The following is a 22,042-nucleotide window of genomic DNA, read 5'->3' on the forward strand; positions in this document are numbered from 1 at the left end:
ATATGAATAAATGAGTGTGTGTGTGTGTGTGTGTGTGTGTGTGATAGCATGGATGTGTAAGTGCTGGAACCTAGGCATGATGAGACTGTGATTGCTGTTAGCAATCACACTCCTATCATGCCAAGTCAGCCAGTACATGCTGAAACCTGGCCAGCTGCCCCCTTGTGTAGTGATGCTGCCAGCAGTATGGGGTCTGCACTTACAGCCACCCTGTACCAGCATGTACTGGCTGACTTGGCATGATAGGAGTGTGATTGCTAACAGCAATCACAGTCCCATAATGCCTAGGTTCCAGCATTTACTGGATGGATGTGTAAGTGCTGGAACCTAGGCATGATGGGACTGTGATTGCTGTTAGCAATCACACTCCTATCATGCCAAGTCAGCCAGTACATGCTGAAACCTGGCTAGCTGCCCCCCTTGTGTATTGATGCTGCCAGCAGTATGGGGTCTGCACATCACTTACAGCCATCCTGTACCAGCGTGTATTGGCTGACTTGGCATGATAGGAGTGCGATTGCTAATAGCAATCAGAGTCCCATCATGCCTAGGTTCCAGCATTTACTGGATGGATGTGTAAGTGCTGGAACCTAGGCATGATGGGACTGTGACTACTGTTAGCAATCACACTCCTATCATGCCAAGTCAGCCAGTACATGCTGAAACCTAGCTAGCTGCCCCCCTTGTGTAGTGATACTGCCAGCAGTATGGGGTCTGCACATCACTTACAGCCACCCTGTACCAGCATGTACTGGCTGACTTGGCATGATAGGAGTGTGATTGCTAACAGCAATCACAGCGAGCAGAGTCCCATCATGCCTAGGTACCAGCATTTACTGGTTGCCTGGGTATGATAGGAGTGTGATTGCTGTTAGCAATCACACTCCTATCATGCCAAGTCATATTGCTAATTTTGTCCAATTGTGTGTTACCTACTTTTATTAAACATGTGAGTTTTTATTATTATTTTTAAAGGTGGGGGTCATTTTCAGTTTTGGCTAAGTGAACCCTGAATGTTTTGGTCCAGAATTTTCATTTTAGTTCATCCCTAGAATAAATCTAGGGAATCCTGAATTTGTAGTCGCAAAACTTTCAAGGCCCAGAAATCAGTGAGAGGAAGAGTAAAGGTTTTGTGTCATTTTACTTTATTTTAATCTGCATATTTTATTAAAGGCCATATTTTTTGTCACAGTGAAAAATGAGTGCGGCCCGCGCACGTATACAATTCTGATGAAGTGGCCCACTGCAGAAAAAACTTGGACACCCCTGGATTATGCCCTTTGTACATGCGCCCCTTTTTCTTTGATTTTTTTACAGATATGATTCAATATGTAAATTGAATTTGTTGAATTAGTTGAAAAAAAATTGTTGGGTAAAAATCATGTTTTTTTGGGGGGGGGGTGAGGGGGTGGGGGGGCCCTTAACAGATTCTCGCACCCGGGCCCTGAGGCGTCTAGTTACGCCCCTGAGTGCCAACATGGTTGCCTCAGACGACATGAGTACCTGCACATAACAAAACATAGCTGAGATAAAACAGCTTGTATTTTCTGTAAAAACAGACCCTTAAAACAGCATCCAGCAGGGTCTAGCAGAAGTCAGACGGATGCCTTGGAAAAAAACCAAAAAGACGACAAAAGATCTAGAAGATAGATCTAGGACATAAAATCTACGCTTTTCCAGAGATGGTGACGGGCCGTGTATCCTTTTTGTCAACTAAATCCAGATATCACAATGGAGCAGTGCAAGGTGTAAAGGATATACAAAGTTCAGAGGCCTAAACCAAAACCAAAAGAAAGACCATGGGGACATAGTGGTGAAAATGGGAGATTCGCCAGAGACAAAACTCCATCTGATGACAACATCAAGGCACAGATTTTCACTGACTTTTTATCACTCACTCTGCAGCGTAGAAGGGACCTTAAACCCTTAAAAGCACATCTGTGTAAACATATAGCATCATATAGATTGTGGTTCCTTTTTGGCCTACAAGCTGTGAGGGAAGATGAGATGAGGAACAGCGGGATCTTTCGAACCTCAAGCAGAACTTCTAACAAACCTGAATTTACCCCCTCTGAGGATGGAGAAACAGCTGAGAAGAAGACTCATGCCAGGACCATCAGCAATGTCAGACTGGACAAAGAATAGATACCAGGCCAACACGACGGCTGCAAGATCCAACTAGGGTCCCAACAAACAACAGAGGAATGAAGACCACCCCTGCTTACTGCAAGAATGAACAATGTTCCAATAAAGACTGTTTATACCCACGATATCCACCAGACCATTCCTGAGTTATGTAATCTTCAGATAGTAGGGTTAATTGGATTGACTATAGGCACATACAGAGCAATTTGATTTTCTTTAGTGACTGTCAACATGAAATAAGACTTTGGAACCTTTATAAAAAAAAAATGCCCTATCTCTTACAAAAAAAGGGTCGAGACTAACTCCTATTCTATTTAATAAGGAATTCCCAAATACTCTTCAGCAATTTAAATAGACTTGCTACTTTTCCACAATAAAATATGCTTTTTCAACCAACTCTAAGAATCATACCAGATCCCGTCATCTGAAACTTTTTGATACTTACAGATTGAACACTTTGTAGACATGGCGAATCTGGATGCTGGATTTGGAAAAAAAAATATTGCTAAGAAAAAGAAGATCCCAATTGATCACACAACTTTATAACCATACCATTGACTGTCAATCTATAGTCACCCCCAGGTTTTGCAGAATTTAATAATCAGACATAGCTATACAGTTAAGGAGCATATTCACCCCTTAAAGACATGCCCCTAATCAAAGTAAGAGCATTTAAAATATCGTGGTATCAATATACCATATATCAATGGTATATAGATCCCGGAAAGTTTTCCCAACATCAAGGGGTCTGTGTCTTTAAGGCTACAATGAACAAACTATTTTCACGCATGGTGAAACTGTAGGATGCTAACACCAATTTGGAAGCTTATTCTAACAAGCAATAAAAATTGAACTCACTACAGATAACTTCAGGATGCGCCAGGTTCATCTCTCGCAAAACCACAACAATGTCTCCTACATGAAATTTGTGGGGCAACAACACAAGCAATTGCAAAACAATGGAAGTGTACCATACCAACAAAATCTGCACCAATACTTGGAATAGCGTTATTATTAAATAAATTAGAGCCAGATTACATGACAAGATGGAGAACTTCTGCAAGATCTAGAAGCCATGGTCTACTACCTTCTCAGCCTTAGGATACAATCACAGTGTGAGATTTTCTTTCTCATTTTTTTACTTTTTTGCACTCTTCTGTTTTTTTAACAGGTGTGTTCTAGGAAGAGCGTGTATTCTACACCTGGATGATCTGTGTATTAGCAGAATGGTATAGTAATATGCACAAGATAAAATACACAATAGTGGAACGGTAAAACCGTGTTTTACCTAATGTGCGATGCACATAGACAACCTCCGCAGCCGGCACTTCTGCGGGGGCTTCTATGGTGGAGCACCGGAAGGTTATGTCACGCCGGTGCTCTGTTATAGAAGCCCCGGCGGAAGTGCCGGCAGCAGAGGTTGTCAACGTGCATCGCGCAGACATCCACCAGCTGGAGAGGAGGATCCAAGTCCCCTGCAGTGCTGCTTGTATGTGCTATCAAACAGCCTGTCTGCTTCATCTTTATGCCCAAACGGCTTGTCAGTGCTCCCAAACGGGTTGTCTGCCCCATCTTTGCCACTAGAAAACATGAGTAGAAGAGAAAATCTTGGTGATGTGGATGGAGAGTCATCTGGGGAGCGGGGCTCAGACCATTTATGTTGTAAGGGGCTCCAAAACTTCTAATGGCGGCCCTGTCAGCCTACAAAGGAACACATACATGTGCCCATCTATAGCCCAGTGTGTCCTGTCAATGACCCTCAAGGTCTGAATATCAAGAGAATAGTATATTGACTTCTACATTTTATATGATCACTTCAGAGCAATCTGATGACAGTGAAGGCATTATGTGTGAATGAACTGAGACCATATAGGGAATGAGCGCTAACCCATGTGATATGGTGAACCAGACCTCAAGTACAGCTACTTTGTATAGTGCAGTAAAATGCACTATTGTAGTGAACACTGAGTGCTCCATGGAAAATCGCCACCCTGACAAGAGCTTGAGGATATATAATAGGGTTGTCAAGTGGTACTTTTGCAGACATACCTTTAGGAGTATGTATTATATAAGTAATACCTTTGAATGGCTGCTAGGTGTGGTAATTAAATAATTAAAAAGGAAGAATGTGTAAATAGTATATGTTATTAGACCTACTCCAAATAATTCCTTGATAATGGTTGACATGGGATGCACATTATAAAAAAAGTAAATGTTTCACACCTGATTATGCACAGTGCTAACAAGGTTAATAGTAGAAAGTAGAACTATTCTCATGGCTTAGTGCATAAAATAATAGATAGTAAAAGAAACATTTTACTAGATTCTGTGCTGCCAGTGATGTATTTTGTCCTCTCCTCTCAGGTCCAGGAGGGAGTCCCCGATGTCACAAAACCAGGTGGCAGATTGTCCTCTTTGGTGATCAGGCCCTCAGTGTGTCTCTGCTTAATGGCTCATTTACATATGGGAAAAATGTGCCACCTGACATAGCCTCCCTAAATTAAAAGGTGCTGCTCCATATTTTGGATTGAAGCGATGGAGGGGGGAGCTGCCCTGGGTCAGGTCTTGGCAGTGCCAAAGGTAAATATGCCTCTGCTGCCAGGTGCGACCACGCCAAATGCATGGTGGGAACAAGAAGAATGGTCTGGAGTTAAAGGAGCAGTGTGTGTCCATACGTCTAAATCCTAAGCCCTTTTGTTTCTGTAAGTACTTATGTTGTGCTTACCCACAGCTCAAGGACGCAGAATATGATGGTGCCATATAAATCAATCAATAATAATGTATAGGGTCAAATTCTTGGTAAATAGAGAATTTTTTAAGCAGAATATTACTGCCTACTATCTTGTATTGCTTTCATAGCAAATGGACGGAAGAAGCTGTATTTGTGTTTGCTTTCCAAGAATTCGGATTTTATTTATTCTAATAAAGTCAAACATGTTTTTAGTGTCCTGCCAAGTGTAGGAAGCCATTTAAGAAGGATGTAACATGTAAACACACACGCACACTGAAACATCTGCAGCTCAGGTGTAGCTGCAGTGGTGCTGGCATGTAGTATTCCTGGCTCAATAGGTTCCTGTTGCTAGGCAGTTTTTTTTTATTGGACACATCTGATGAGCCTGGAGAAGACTCAGCTTTCTCGGTGATCAGCATATCAGCAGACACCCAGGGGTTAAATTCACCTCCCAGCTCTCATCTTAAAGTTCCATTGGGGGAAAATGATGTAAACTCTTTAGATTCCCCTCCCTTCTCCTCCAGCTCACCTCCCCTAAAATCCACCATGTGACACTTGAATTAATAATGGAGCTGTTAGCACAATAACAGCTCGGCACACGTTCCCCCTGATGTCTGGAGCTTTGATCTCAGCTGGAAAATACTAGGAAGAGCCATGTGCCCGCTGCCTTTCCACGCCAGTCTACCAGATGTGTGCGCTTGCAGCTCTGAGCGGCCGGGAGAGCTGTGTTCCCGGGTCCAAGTGACGGCTGCCCGGCTCAGGATGGTCGGGGACGAGCTGCACGAGCTGACGGTCCGGAGGAAAACAAGGCTGAGCAGGAAGAGGCTGTGCACCTGCTTCTACCTGCTGTACACCGCCACCCACCTGGCAGCGCTGGCACTACTCATGCAGGGCAGGAGGAATCTGTAGGACCTGGGGCAACACGGAGCTGTCCATTTCAGCACCAGCAACAGGTGAGTCTCCGGGCGAGGAGTCTTCACTGCTCCAGGTGGCACCCCAAGTGACCTCTACATAAACAAAATCGCCATCCTTATTTTACCAAACCATGTGCTGTAGTTTTGGAATTCTGAGAACACATTCTAAAATATGTCATGTAGCAAAGGTAAAAAAGAATGTTGGGGACCCAAAATTCATATGCCCCCCCCCCCAACAGAAAGACCACTTTACTGTCTTATTCATGGTGTGGGGCACTTTTAGGTATTCATTAGTTAGTAGTGATCTCACTGAACAGATTTCTAAAATATCTATTATATATTATTATTTTTTTGTGTGTAATTTGCTTTATTAGTATTATTTTATGCCTTGAATGGGAGTAGGGTCCAGGTGTATGTGAAGAATATTACTTTCACTGTTTTAGGTGAAAACCTGACTGTGTTGGTAAAGCTCAGCTGAATTGTTTTGCTCCTTATATATTAATATATAACAATAACCTTAGAGATGTAATACAATGTATACTAAATAATACAAAGGCTATTAGGAATACAAGGGTATTTTCAAAACAATATTTGTGATCGGAATGATTATAGGGTCATTGATAGAGTCACTGGAGATCTGAGGATTAATGCGCACCCTATGTACACCGCATAATTCCTATATATACCCCCCCAAAACACCATTCAAGCACCAAACATTCCATACACATTATACATTCTATAAGAACGATCAGGGCCACCTCAGTATGATGGCTATCCAGTTGGGTTTATAGGAAGACCTAATCCCTATGATTTTGTCCCTAATAGACTTTATGACTTTACCCGACTTCACCTCATTTCAAAGTATTCATGTTAAAACTTTGCAAAATTCACTTGGTGTTGCTTAGGGAAGTATAACAGGTTTTTACAATTGCTATGGAAGCAACAGACAACTTTTCATACTGTCTTCTGCAACCTGTGATAATGATCACAGTACTTGAGAGGTCCTAGACGTTAGTGAGCCGATAACTTTTAGAAAAGTACCCAGTACCTAACCTTTTTGGAGATTTAAGCTTAAAAGTAAGTGGGCTTACCACTTCCATGGCTCCTAAATATTAGAGTTTTTAAGCCTACTAAACATGTAGATGATCCTTGCATCCTACCAAGTTAACTCTACTGTCGTTTCATAAGCTTCACAAGTTGGTTTTGAGTTTATGATTGACCAAAAAATATAAGATTACTAACCAAAACTTGGTGACATTCTGGAGTAGACATATTAAACATTCAACATTAAATCTCTTGCAAACCCATACAGGCTTAGTTTCAAATCGATAGGATTTGTCACTTTTCATGTTCAACCAAGAAACCCCAGATTTGCTTAAACTGAGCCTGCACAGATTTTTAGGTTTGTTTATTCCGTCAAACATTTAACAGCCCTTTATTTGTAGTAAACTATAAACGCCATCATATACTTGCTTTCCCATGTGATATAATTTATAGTAATTTGAAACCTCTGAGACTTGTTGCTATGGTTGACCAAATATTATATTTATAGTAGAGGCTAATAAAGCAATATGGATCGTGTGTGTTTGTCGAGGGTTGAGTTTGATTTCTTGTCATTGCGTGTTTTTTGTCCAGTTGCATCAGATAAAGCTTTTTTTTGTCTTGGAAAGCGTTCCCACTCTTCTATTAAAGGTGTTCAACTCAATTCCATTAATTTCATTTGTAGTCAAAGGCATTCTGATATGGGCTAAACTGAAAGACCATGTTAATTATGAGTGCTAAATCAAGATTAGATGGCCAAGGCATATGGGTACTGAGATATGAATTCCACGTACTTCACTCATGGGTGCCCCTCGAACCATTTAAATGAAACATGAGTTTAGTAATGTATAGACTATAGCATGTTTAAGTTGACTGATGTCATACCTTGTTGTATCACCTACAGTCTGAAGGCTACAGAGAAGGTATATTCACATAATACACAACAAAATGCTTGAAAATAATTTTATTGTGAGAAGTTCTGGAACCAATGTATTAAGTAACGACAATCTATGAATCTTTTAAAATGACCTAAACAGCTGTATTTTCCCTAAAAATGAAAATACTTTCTTATTGACTAACAGGGGAGATTTTAGTGACATTGCTTTACATATACCTTAAACCTTGAGTTATTTCTCTCACTGTTTCCCCAACCTATAAACAAATATCTCTCCACAGACCACACACAGAATATTCTGGGCACAAAGCATCCCGGGAGCTTCGGCCCTTCTAGGAATAAGCGTGATTTGAAATCCCAAAAGATATCTTGTACTCCATCTCTGTAATTTCGCTGTATTGTACGGCTGTGTATGAATTCCTTGTAGGCTGAATTAACAGGCCAATTTTTAGATACACTAGTCTCTAAGGCAGCTGTATTTTTGTTATAGTTTAATTTGCCGAGCGATGACTTAACCCCCCTTTTGTATAAGAATTCGACTTGAGATGTTTACATTTTGTACTTGTAGTAGGAAGAGCTGAAACAATATTTAGAACGTTTTCTGAAGGGTGAAAAATAATTCATTAAAAATGTATTTCAGAACATTAGTGAAAGTTACATTTGTACATATACAACCTTCTTGAATGACACATACAATTAACTCTTGAATAGCGTGAATGATGACGTTATGCGTGGACACAAATAAATACAACCTGCCGCAATTATACATTGAATTCACTGTGTGAGCGCCAAGAGGTAGGACAGAGAGAGCAAACTCTTTTGGACCTTTTAAGTCAGTTAATGGTCGTTTTCGCTCCTAACACTTCTGTCTTTTCCATATCACGACATATCACTTTTATTATTTTATTTTTGTCAAATATTTTTATTTATTATTTATTTCCAATTTCTTTTGTATATATAACACAAAGCTCATATTTGAAATCCCTGGTGTTCCTTTGATGATAACAACAAACATATGTGCTTTAGATTTAATCATGGGGAAAAAAGTCAGTCCGGTGAGAAAATTGATTGTTCTTCATAAATTGTAAAGAAAGGTGAAATTCATTGAGTTGTAGAGAAAACAAATGAATTTAGATTTCGGTTCTCTCCAGTTCTTCAATGTGGTATTAGAGGTCCTTTCATAGAACAGCACAGTATATGTCTTGTTACACAAATTTAAAGTTAGCGATATGGGGTCCTTTCACAACTTTTGTCCTTGCTGAAATCTTTTCTCTTATTGGGACAGTAATAGTTATTTGTGGGTGAATTTATGTTGTTGGCCAGCTTAGTGCTTCTTGTTGCAGAAACGCCATTGGGTTAGCTCTTCGTAGTCAATGCAATGTGAAGAACATTACCTGTCTCTTACTATACTAAAGTATTTTGCAGATTCTAAGCAATATCAGAAAGTGCCCCCATATAGTAACTATAACATAGCATTACTGTTCCATTTAATTATTTAAATCCGACTTGTTCAAAGTAATATTCTTCCCTAGTGATACTTCAAATGTAGAATGGACAAAATCACAGAAACTCTATAAAGAAAAGTAGAAATATCAGGGCACAGACACAACAGCGATAACACAAGGTCTTTAACGTTTCCATGTGCAAACACAGCGACTGATGCCAAGGGGTTTATATCCCTTCAAAGTCTATGTTTTTATGTGACTTTCAGACCCACGCTTAAAGAGGCTGCATAAATACTGCTTCCACATATACACAGCTGCCTTGCTGATCTTGGGAGTCCCATCGTAGACACATAGCACATGTAGTCCGCCATTTCACATCTCTACAAATATCCTAATTGCGTTGTCGTATTTTTAATATTCAGTGTTTCATCCAAATGCCTTTTTCTAAATCCCTATATTGTGTTAGTATCATATTTTTGCATTACTGCATAGTTAACTCAAGTATCTGTTTCATAAAGGAATAAAATAATAATAATAATAATAATGAATTATCATTGTCTACCCTGATCCTCTCCCATGAAAAGGAGTTAAATCGTGTTGATGTAAAACTGAGCCTGGTTGGCTTTACTTTATCCATGACTTACAGAACTTTAAATAACTTTAAACAACATTATCGTATCCCCATATATTATCAAGGCAAACCCTAGTGAGCTTCTCCTGCGAGAAAGGCTTTGTTGGACCAGCATGATGCAATGTGTGTGATTTCTGAAAACTCCCCTCTTTGGTTAAGCTGCGCATTTTGGTCGGAAGGGCCCTTTCTAAACTATTTTGAACCGGCGTATCAGGGTCACGTGACTCTGCGGTGAAACAGATGCTGCCTGCATAATGTGTGTGTGTGTGTGTGAGGGGGGCAAGGGCCAAAGAAGGCACAGACTATCTGTTGAAGTTGGGGCGCCTGGGGTGAATTTTCCCATCAGGGCCCGTGGTTTCTAGTTACGACCCTGGCCATTATTGTTTGCCCTTCTTAATGTATAGTGATATCAAGGAGATGAACTGTTCTTTGAAATCCTATATTTCGTCTCTGACATCCCACCATATACCTACAATCCGTACACACTCCAGCCACAGTGACTATGTCTCTGCTCCTTTAACAGCTACTGCTCTCTCTTGCTTCAAGGCTTTCTTTCTCGCTTCTCCATATCTGTGGAACCCCTTACCACATACCCTGGACTTCAACTTTCTCCAACGTCAGCATCTTTTAATTGTATCACTTCAGTAAATAGCAAACGTTGACCTGACATGCTTTCAGAACTCCTGTAAATTGCACTTACCACCTCCCCTTAATAGTACCTATATGGCAGACCAATAATCCCTACAACTACTTAGACTGTAAGCCCTACGGGGTAAGGAAGGACCTCCTTTCACACCTTCCATACCCTGATCAAAAAGTCTGTAGACCACTGCAATTTTATATTAAATATTAAGATATGACCTGTAAAATAACATTTTATTATTATATGTGTGCAGAAGCACAATAAAATAAATTCTAACTAGTAAGAAAAATATAAAGATGATCTTCCAATAGTAGTTTTTCATTCATTTTGCCCTAGTCCTTTCACATCTCAATAAAGCTATCAAGAGGCTTTAATTGTAGCAGGGATTGGATCCTTTATTACTCATCATGGGAATTATTCACTAAACAGTGGGTTGACATGAGATGGAAATGTAAATGCCTGGCTGTACCCTCCTTCAAGAAGGGCTGGATTGTTTATAAGGATTCACAATTACATGCATAGTTCCCAATATCACAACTTATTCCTACTCATTCCTTACATTCACCTTGGTTACCTAGTATGATTCCTATACAGGAACATTAACCCTTTTATAGACCACTAGTGACTTCCCAACTATGATAGGTAATCTTTACTACCAGTCCTGGAAACCTTTTGTTTCCAGATATCATTAAGGCACAAAATATCCAAAACCCTGATCTGTGAGTTGATAGATAGTGTTTTTAGGCATGTAAATATGATTTTTATTTTCCCATACATGCCATTGGCTTTGAAAAACAAACAAAACTATTCCCCAGGATGAAAATTTTCAAGTTGCATAAATCTCATGTGAAATATCCTCCTGTGGTTTTTGCGTGCCAATAACCTCCACAACATACTGCCCTCTGAACTATAGCAACAGCAATAATTCCTTTTAACAGAATTTGTATTAATATATATATATATATATATATATATATACACACACATTCATACATACATGCATATATTTACATAAATTAAATATATTTATGTGCTACTATGATATGACATTAAATATTAATACATGATGATTATAATTTGAAAAAAGTATTTTTCCCTTTTTTTTTTTTAGATTTTTTTACTCTCTTCCCTTGTCCCTTCACTCTTCCACATCGTTACCAACCTGTATATATATATATATATATATATATACACTGATCAGCCATAACATTACCTACCTGGCTAATATTGCGTAGGTCGAGGCATGGACTCCACTTGACCTCTGAAGGTGCGCTGTGGTATCTGCCAAGACGTTAGCAGCAGATCCTTTAAGTCCTGTAAGTTGTGAGGTGGGGCCTCCATGAATGCATCCTGGTGCCAGGTAAGCGAAGCATACCTGGTCATCCACGTGATGTAAAAGAAAACGTGATTCATCAGACCAGGCCACCTTCCTCCATCGTTCCATGGTCCAGTTCTAATGCTCACATGCCCATTGTAGGCGCTTTCCGCAGTGGACAGGGGTCGGCATGGGCACCCTGACTGCTACACAGCCTCACACGGAACAAACTGTGATGCACTGTGTGTTCTGACACCTTTCTATTAGAACCAGCATCAACCTTTCAGCAATGCGAGCTACAGTAGCTTGTCTGTTTGGATTTGACCACATGGGCCAGCCTTCACCACCCACATGCATCAATGAACCTTGGCCGCCTATGACCCTGTCACTGGTTCACCGCTTTTCCTTCCTTGTACAACTTTTGATAGGTACTGACCACTGCAGCCCGGGAACACCTCACAAGAGCTTCAGTTTTGGGGAAGCTCTGACCCAGTCGTCTAGCCATCACAATTTGGCCCTTATCAGTCGCTCAGATCCTTACTCTTGCCCATTTTTCCTGCTTCTAACATCAAATTTGAAGATGAAATCACTTGCTGCATAATATATCCCACCCACTGACAGGTGCCATGATAATCATGATATCAGCGTTATTCACTTTACCTGTCAGTGGTCATAATGTTATGGCTGATCGGCTTATATATGTATGAAAGAGAGAGAAAGTGAATAGGATTGTTGTTCCTCTTAACTCTTAACTCAGAAAGATCCCATAGTTATTGTTTTCATGAAAACAGTGGTTCATGGGTACATAATTCCAGTCCTCAAAGGCCACAAACAGGCTCTATCATAGCCTGAAAACAAGTAGTTTAATGAATCTTTCATTCAGATGCCTGTGCTCAAAGCGAGATACCCAAACGTCTGCAGCCCTCGAGGACAGGTGTTATGCGCCCTGTATTACCAGTAGATGGTAACGGCAAAGTAAGAACATCCAGTTCCTGAGATTTGGTGCCATGCTCTCAGTGAGTAATGTTAAAAACTTTGATCCTTAATGAAGTCAGGCAAGAAGGTGAGATGAAATATCCTAACTGGTTGCGTTACTATGCATTTTGAATGTTTAACTCAGTCTTCTTTAAAGTAAGAGCTATTGGGTAAATAAGAGGTAATGTAAGTGTAAGAAAGGAAGGATCATGGGACAGAGATACTTTATAGGTTATATGGAACTCATCTATGTTTTTATTTTTTCCTTTGCAGGGTGTGACGTCCGGAGTCCTCTGTGAAGAGGTATGTTTGAAGCCAAAGGTGCCTGAAGATGAAGGAGAAATTCCTTTGCTGAGTGTCTAGCGTGGAGCAGTTATGAGGAACATTCTGAGGAGCACAGTTGACCTCAGTACCACAATGCATGCTATTTACAATCTAGCTTACTGCATCCACTACAAGTGGGGAGGGGGAGCATTTAGAAAGGCAGCTGCCACCAACCAGCAGTGTCTGGGGGTATGTGCAATGGGCAGGGTTGAAGCTCTTGAATAGGGCTTTTGCGTTAAACCCCCTTCTTATAGTTAAAGCACTATGGGGGGTTATAACTGCTTCCAGTCTGACAAGTTTGTTTGCAAGTGTGTCCTCCTGTTGGATTTTATGGGGCTTTCTCTAATACACGCTATACGCGTATAAATTATAGATGTACATATTCCAGTCTATTTATTGTACAGAAAACTTTTCTTCCAGTAAACAATATCTGATCATTATTATTGACAGTGGCATTTTTTAGATTTTTATCTGACAACTTTATCGAATACAGAACAGAAAGATTTGCAAATTGTATGTCATCAAATAATTTTACTTAAAAAAAAAATTAGCACATGCTATTAATTACTATAAAGAATTCAGATTTATGTGCTACATTTCAGATGCACTAATAGGGGTGTTGTTAGAAGTGATTTATCCAGCAAATTTCTATAAATATGAATTTTATTATATTTTAAGAGAAAGGTGTATACGGGTTGAGTTTGGAGTCTGGCTATGCGTTTTCAGTAAGAAACAGGATCTAATTTTTACATATAATGTTTATTTCTGTGAATCAGTGCAAGTTTACAATATCCATATCAGCTTGTTTACTGATTTTTTAGGAACACTTTTTTAAAATGTGAATATTTTTTTTTAAATAATAAGTACTTGGAAGAATATGTTCGATTCTTCATATTTTTTCTTATGTGATTAAGCAATTGATATGTAAATAACAGATCAAACAGGCACTTTTCTTGAAAAACATGAACGTTTAGTCATTACTGGGAGCCTATAGGTGACACCTCTCAGAACGTACTATAGGAATGGAAAAGGGCTTTCCTATAATTTCAGATGTTATTGGTACTACAGTCCCCATCATCCTAAACTAAATTTAGAATGTGTTGGAATCCAATAAAAGTGAGGTAGTTGACACTGCTCTACATGTCAGATAGGTAGTGGTCATGCCTTTGAACTCATCTGGCCTCTTCTCTAATATTGTCCGATACCAAGACTTGTGGATTTAAGTCGTAGGGGTATGGCCGACAATAAGAACGGTTTTAGTGACACCTACTGAACCACTCATGTAATAATTATATTAAGTATAGGCTTTTCGTCTCAGATAAACGGTCTTAATTATATTGCCTTCACAGTTAAAAACTTGGTGTCACTGCAAGCCTAAAGACAATGCATGGTATATCCTCACTTTATAAGAAGACACACAAGGCACATGAGTACTGAATTAGGAACATTGTAAAATCTAGTATCATCAAAGACATAAGTCCTCTAGAAACGTTTGTTTCATTTGATACACCTGTACGTTTAGGCAGGGTTGAAGTATTTGTAAAATCTTAGCGTTTTGTGTCCGTTCATGTTTTATCGATTTCAGAACCAGTTCTCCCGGTTTCTAATACCCCAAAGAAAGGAAAATACCCTCAGGTTTGTTAAAAAGACAGCACAATGCAATTTTTTTTCTACCTGCATTGTGTCTTAAAGTTCTGACTTGTAAAGGTGTCCCACTGACATAAGTTACATGAAAAGCAGCTTGTTTGATCTCAATGATCTGTTAACATGTATAATATATTGTTAAATGATATGACTGTTAAAGTTGTACGATATTAACCGAATGTGTATTTCCTTTGCAATGTACTAAGGATCTACTGTGCTGCCTTATAAAATTAGGCTGGTGCTGGAGGCTGTCGATGGACTCATGGCAATCCGTTAGACTGGATCTTGGGTGCTATTCTATGGTTGGCCTGGTGCTAATTTCTCTGAATGTGGTGCTAAATTGTCTAAACAGGTTTAAGGGCTGGGGGTATGGGTTATGGAAAAAAATCTGATTTGGTGCTGAAAAACAAATTTAGGAAAGGCAATGCATTTCTATAGGTTAAAATAATAAAAATAAAGACCCTTTTTTGTCTTAAGAGAACATGCTTGGAATGTCTCAGTCAAAACAATGAATGTCGGCAGGCAAGACCAAGGCTGCAAGTATTTTATAGAATAGAACAGAATACAGACTTTTGCTGATATAGATGTTTAAATATATTACACATTGTATCATGTACTAAAAAAATGATGCAGTCATCACATTCACTTTTCAAGGACGGTGCATTTTTTAGCTACTTACAAATAACTCAATAATGTGTTTTTCTGACCATTTCTTTATTTGGTGATGGAGCATCTGTAACCTGGTCTTGTCAATCCATTTGTACTTTGATTAAGAACAAATTGGATCTGTGAGCAGAAGTGCCACATAGAAAAGTTATTAAAAGCAACGATGATGTAGGTCTCGTTATAGCATTATATGAAAATGTAAAGCAAGGCCAGGCCAATACTGCATTTCAAAAAGCATTGCATTAAATCCAGATTTAAGGATTTCTGCGCTTTTTAAACAGATTCTGTGCGTGTTTCGAAGATATCCTGCTTTCTATGATTTCTTTTATTTGAACCCAACGAGGGCCCCTTTGAGCCCTGACTTTAATACAAAAAGTTAAACTGTATCAAAACTGAGAGGAATTCATTTAGCAAAAAGCAAGTATAGAATAATGTTCTGCCATTGTATTGACTGAACCTTTAGAAATGTTGGACTTACCATAATTATAATTGACATTCAAGTGTGATTGATTGCCAAAATCAGATCCTAAGACACCACCGCATTGTGATTCCATTTAAAGGGAAACTGCCACAAGCAATTAAAAACCCACTTTATGTTTATACTGGGAGAAGACATCTTTATGTAAAAGTTACATGACTCCTACCACTGGTGGGGCTTCTAATACTAATTATAATTACATATTTTAATCTATAAATGAATACTTGTTTATTTAGTGTATTAAACTGAAATATATTAGTTTGGAAAATGTGGCAACTCTACTTGAAAGATTGTGAGAAATAGCATAGCAATCACATTTGCTTGGAAGTATGAAGCTATTATTAAGTGACAGCAAGGGGTTATTTCAGCCACTACATCTGTTCACGCAAACTTTCTTTATTTCCTGTATATGTCGATTGTAACTGGAAATGAATTGTTAAAGCACTGCAACAAAATAAGAGATGTGAAATTATTGACGGGCATTGATAGTTGGGAAATAAAAAGAAATATATCAAATGGTGTCTAGTTATTTTTTCTCAATATTAAACCAAAGGGACAAATAGTAACAAGCTGAGCTTATGTATTCATAAAGACTGTGTAGTAAGTGCTGTGGGTCCCAACTGATCAAAAGAGTGTATGTTAGCGGGAGCGATTTAACTATCAATAACTATCCTCCTTGGGTTTTAATACATCAAGACCATTATGATAAATTCTCACTCCATCAATGGGCACAGAAATCAGGCCACATACCTATACAAATTAACGGCTTCATCGTAGAAGTGGTTTGTTTAATATCAGGCTGTATAAAAAAAATTCTGGTGCGCTGACAGCAAAAGTTTGAAGTCCATACGTAAAGTATAACACATTTACATTACATGTATTTATATAGGGCCAGCAGATTCCGTAGTGCTGGAGTGAGTAAAATATTTTAAATTCACACACAATAACAAATGGTGTATACCTTGCTATGTTTTGTGGACAAAAAAAATTCATATGTTTATCACACAGTACTGTGCAGAAATTTACATTTCCTAAAGTAAGAATGCTTTCAAAAGTAGACATGAGAAATACCATTACAAAAGTTATGGTGGGTAAAGGTGATGGAAAACCCTTCCACTTAAAATTAAGGGGGTAGCAGAAGTATTATTAAACACTCATCTACAGACACCAGACAAGCCAGAAGGCCTGTTTTTTCCCTCAGAAATCTCATGGTGCTGCCACAACCACAAGGGGTTCTGGGTAGGCGCATGCAAATAAGGTCAACAATAATAACCTTTTGCCTCTATACCCACTTTATACATGGATCCCTTGAAGGTAATTGCCCGCTGTACAAGACAGCCTTTAGACAAAACTCGGGTAAGAGTAGCCAGATCACCACTCATGGACAGCAAACATGTTAATAGTTCATTTTTATCATTTAACAAAATGCAAAGTGAACAAAAGAAAAATCGAATCAATATTTGGTGTGACCAGCCTTTGCGTACAATGTGTACCTAGAATTGATGCTGTTTTGAAGGCAGCTTTTTAAGGAACTCAGCAGGTAGATTGTTCCAAATATCTTGAAGAACCAACCATAGTCCTCTCTTGGATTTAGGCAGCCTCAGTCGCTTCTCTCTCTTCATGTAATCGCAGATAGCCCTGCAGTACTGTATTTTTGTCAGGATACTTACAAAAATAATAATTATTTTAGTATTCAAGACCATCAGACACAGCATGAAACCAAACGCTTATTGTCATGTAATAAACATGTGTGTATGTCCAAATGATCGTTCCTGTGCTCCAGGTAGGTTGTGATGGATGCAGCTTTGCCTTAGGATTTATGTCCTACAACAATAAAAAATAAAAAATTGTCCCTGCACTGTGCCGACAGACTGCTCTAAATAATATCCATAATTAAGCCTTCATAAAATATATACGGTACTTTTATTATTAAAGTATTGAAATAAAACATCTGTAATATTTCTCGTGTCCTTTGTTACTGTGTTTTACAGCGTAAGCGCAGCAGCGGAGGGGGTCTCTTGTGGAATTAAGTTTTCACTACTGCCCTGTTCTATTTATTTATAAATGTGAGAACACTTTGATTAAGTGAGAACACTTTGGAAGGCTTGCATTGCTGAAAACGTGTTCACAAGATGACATCGTACTAAACGAGGTTCATGTTAGACCTAATTCTATTACATATATAAAAGCTCAGCATTTCTCTAATCATATTTTTCTTGGTAATGTATAGCAGATATGAGAAATAAAGTCAAATCCATCAAATGAAAAAAGATATTTAAATCCATCTATTACAACATGTCTATGCATCGGGGCTGTTTCTGGAGTTGCAAGCTCCCTAGGCAATCCATGCCTCTGGTGCCTTGCTGGCAAAGCCCACTGGCACACATAGCCCCACATCATTTGACTCTCTCTATATATAGCCGTCTCCTACCTCGGCTGCCTGTGTCAGAAGTCCCACCGCACATTCACCCCGGCAGCTATTCGTCCTCAGGAAGAAGAGCTCATCCCGTGGCAGGTAGAGATTTCTCTTCGGATGCCCGGCTCAGTTTATTACCATTTGTACACACCTTTTCCTTTGGAGCCAGAGCTCAATATAAATCTCGATGACACATGCTGGGTATTGTCACCTCCGACAGGAAGATGTTACCTGTGGAAGGGTGAAGGGCCAGACATCCTGGCTACATTTCCCTAGGTGAGGGGGGAGACAGAGTATCAATGGACACAAGGTAGAATTATTGAAGACATAATGTCTAAAATATGATGGTTGCATAACTTTGGGGCCCACCATACATTACACCACTATTCCTGCGATGTGCTGGTTTCAGGGAGAGCATTCACGCCACACAGGCAGGACCAAAACAGAAGTTATGCAAAGTTTCTTTTTGCCGCCTCATAGGGGTGTGGAGATGGGTATGAAAATGATCCTGGTGTCATAATTATGCCAAAGCGGGCATCATATTGGGTATTATGTGACTCGCCTTCAAGATGTTAATCTGCTGAACCTCCTACTCCCATCCCCTTGCTCAGGTGACAGAAAATGGTATGATACTTTGGTTTATCCCTTGTATTTTACACTGTTTATGTGTCTGTATCATTTATGTCTGTCTCTTTTTATATGCATTCCTGTGTAAACAGGGCTGTGACCTTTTGTTTTCTTAGATTAAATATTTTTTAATCAGTTCTGTCTTTGTTCTCTAATTGAATATTGAATTCAGCCTAGAGATAGCCTTTGCTATATATCACATTACAGTTAGAGGATTGCGTGTATATCACAGTCCTATTGTTTTTTTGAGGCCCGGTTTTTAAGTTCTGGGGGTGGTTGCTTGGTGCCCTGCGGGGAAAGTGACCAAACGCACCGGACATCTGGTTGGCGTTTACGCCCATACTCCATACTCTGCTTTGACTACTATGAGTGGTATTTTACCTAGCACCACCTCTCAGTGGGTAAGTGCATGACTGTGACTCTCCGGCAAGGGGCTCCCTCGTGCTCCTCACCCCTGACTGGGTAGTTCATTATAGCATCCTGAAAAGATGACTGCAAGAGCACAGGGCAAAAGGCTCAGGTGAAGAAGAATCCTAGAGTGTCAGCTACAGACTTACAGAAATCTCTGGAACATGCAAACACCCCTGTTGACAAGTCTACCATATGTAAAAATGAACAAGAACGATGTTCACAGAAGGACGCAATGGAGGAATCCACTGCTGTCCAAAAAACAAAAAAACATCCAAAGCTCACCAAAAAAAAGCACTTAGCTGTTGCACAGTGTTACTGGCGTGATTTTCTGTGGACATATGAAACCAAACACACAGAAGAATGTGTGGAGAAAAAAAAGGCACAGCATACCAACATCAAAGTATGATGGAGGGGGCATCATGGTTTGGGGCAGCTTCGCGAAGAATATAAGGTAATCTGTCTGTCAACTAAAGCTGAATAAAAGTGGGGTAATGAAACAGGACAGTGACCCAAAGCACAGGAGTAATCCAAAAACAGAAAAACATGATTTCTGGGTGGCTTGGTCAGAATCCTGACCTCTGCCCCATTAAGATGCCGTGGCATGCCCTCCAGAAATTCCAAGAGTATTGCTGAACTGAAAGTTTGAAAAAAGGAATGGTCCTAAATTCCTCCCGGTCGTTGAACAGGTCTTATCCATAAATACAGGAAATGGTTGGTTGAGGTTATTTCTTCCAAAGGAGGATCAACTGGTTATTAAATCCAAGGATTCATTTTCCACAGTGCATTATCCTTGGCAGAGAGGGGTCTACACCAAAGGGAGAGTTGTGATTTCAACCCTGACTTCACTATACACTTAGAATGGCCATCCACAGTGAGCTACTGCTGCAGGAAGATCTTGGCTAGTACTTTATAATGAGTTTTTCAGTTCAGCCATTCTTTCTCGAGAAACGTGCTAGTGCTGACCCTTCACAATAAATAGTGAAGTGAAATAACTAGAACGACCACTCTGAACCCCCACCAGACAGATGAGCACCTGGTGGCTCTGTAACCATCTGTGATTCCACCCTTTGTACCACCTTTATTGCACGTGTATAACAACGGCAACCCAAGGCATAGCTGCTATCAGCCCCTAAGGTAGTCAAAACCAGTGTAAGACTTCTGGTCTAAACCCTATCACATAATTACCTTCCAAGAAAATCCTGCTACCTTGTAAATCTATTAAGTGATATTTTTAATTAATAAAGGCAGGATTTAAGTATTGTAAAATCACATATAATTATGTTTTCACTTTAAGAAATTGAGAGTTTTGCATTTATGGAAAACGTATAAGAAAAGTTTTCTTAAAACTCACCTACCGCATTCCTTATACTTTTAAAATCTGATTTTCAGATCACATGCTACTGAAAACTCTTAATCAAACAACGGTGGTTGTGGGAGACTTAAAGGGAGATTTCTACTATGGCCATGGAGACAATAATAGCAAATAGGTACCTTACAATACTTATTGATTAACCATTTTCTTTAACAACAGAACCAAAATGCAGCTTAATTACAAAGCTGCTTACAAAAACGAAACTGTTTAGAGGTGCCTTGCAGAGATACGTCAGCTATGTCCCGTCAGCAAAAAAACCCACTTAGCTGCATTAAAAGAACATGTAATCACTCTTGCGTCTTGATTCTGACTAAAGATATAGATATCCAATGTTGCATGCTACTGAATCAGTCAGTGAGGTATTGCAGCAAATTATTGACAATTTTACCATGGTTATTTGTGGAATGATTACATCATTTGTCAGCTGTTAAACCAAATACATCTAAAATCCAACATTCAATAATAGAATAATGCAATGTGCTATGATGCCTTAAAATGTATTAAACAATTATATTAACTTAACATCTAATACTGAAATCATAACACTGGGGGAAAAGAAACGTATCATGAAAATAAAGAATGTAAGCACAATCCTTTGTTTAATTTGGTACGTAGAATCACAAGGAAACTAAAGTGGGGAAAAAAGGGTGAAAAAGTATAACTTTGAAAGAGATGCGACAAGGGGACTGCCAAAAGCTCTGCCATTTTCTAACACAATTTTCTTATTATACACCAAATGCATACATGTAAGTATAATATATATATATATATATATATATATATACACACACACACACACACATATATATATATATACACAATGTATTATGTATTATTTAGTATTAATAAAAGGGAAATAAATTTTTTTTTTTAGAATTTCCCTGTGATATTTTGTACCCAACAAGAATATGTGATGCAATAAGCCCAAAAAATATTAAATTGAGTTGTTGTTGATTAAGAGGGAGCTGTACTAGTGTGCAGTGGTTATGAACGGTGTCTGCTACTCAAATGACAAAGGGAGACTGCTTCACATGCACTTTTGTGTACCTGTGATAGAGGGAAAGCTTTTTTGAAGCACAAAGTGCTTACAGAGCCTCCAGGATTGGTCTGCCAGGGTGTTGCCAGCACAGGGGTGCTGGGGTTCGGCGGGCACTGTCACCCTATGCTATGCCAGTATGAGAACTGTATAACACTTAGGACCCTTTAATGCACTTTTATTTTATATGCATTCTCCACTTAAAGTGCCATAGTCTATGGCTGGTGGGTTGAAGAGAATTTGTATGACACCGTCAATGGGCTGCCCCGAAACATGTTTTCACTTAGCATGTTTTTGTGCATGTGTACTTTTGAGTTAATTTGGACACTGATT

Source organism: Sceloporus occidentalis, unplaced genomic scaffold, assembly GCF_023333645.1.
Source record: "Sceloporus occidentalis isolate IW3139 unplaced genomic scaffold, rSceOcc1.0.p SCAF_48, whole genome shotgun sequence".
NCBI lineage: Eukaryota > Metazoa > Chordata > Lepidosauria > Squamata > Phrynosomatidae > Sceloporus > Sceloporus occidentalis.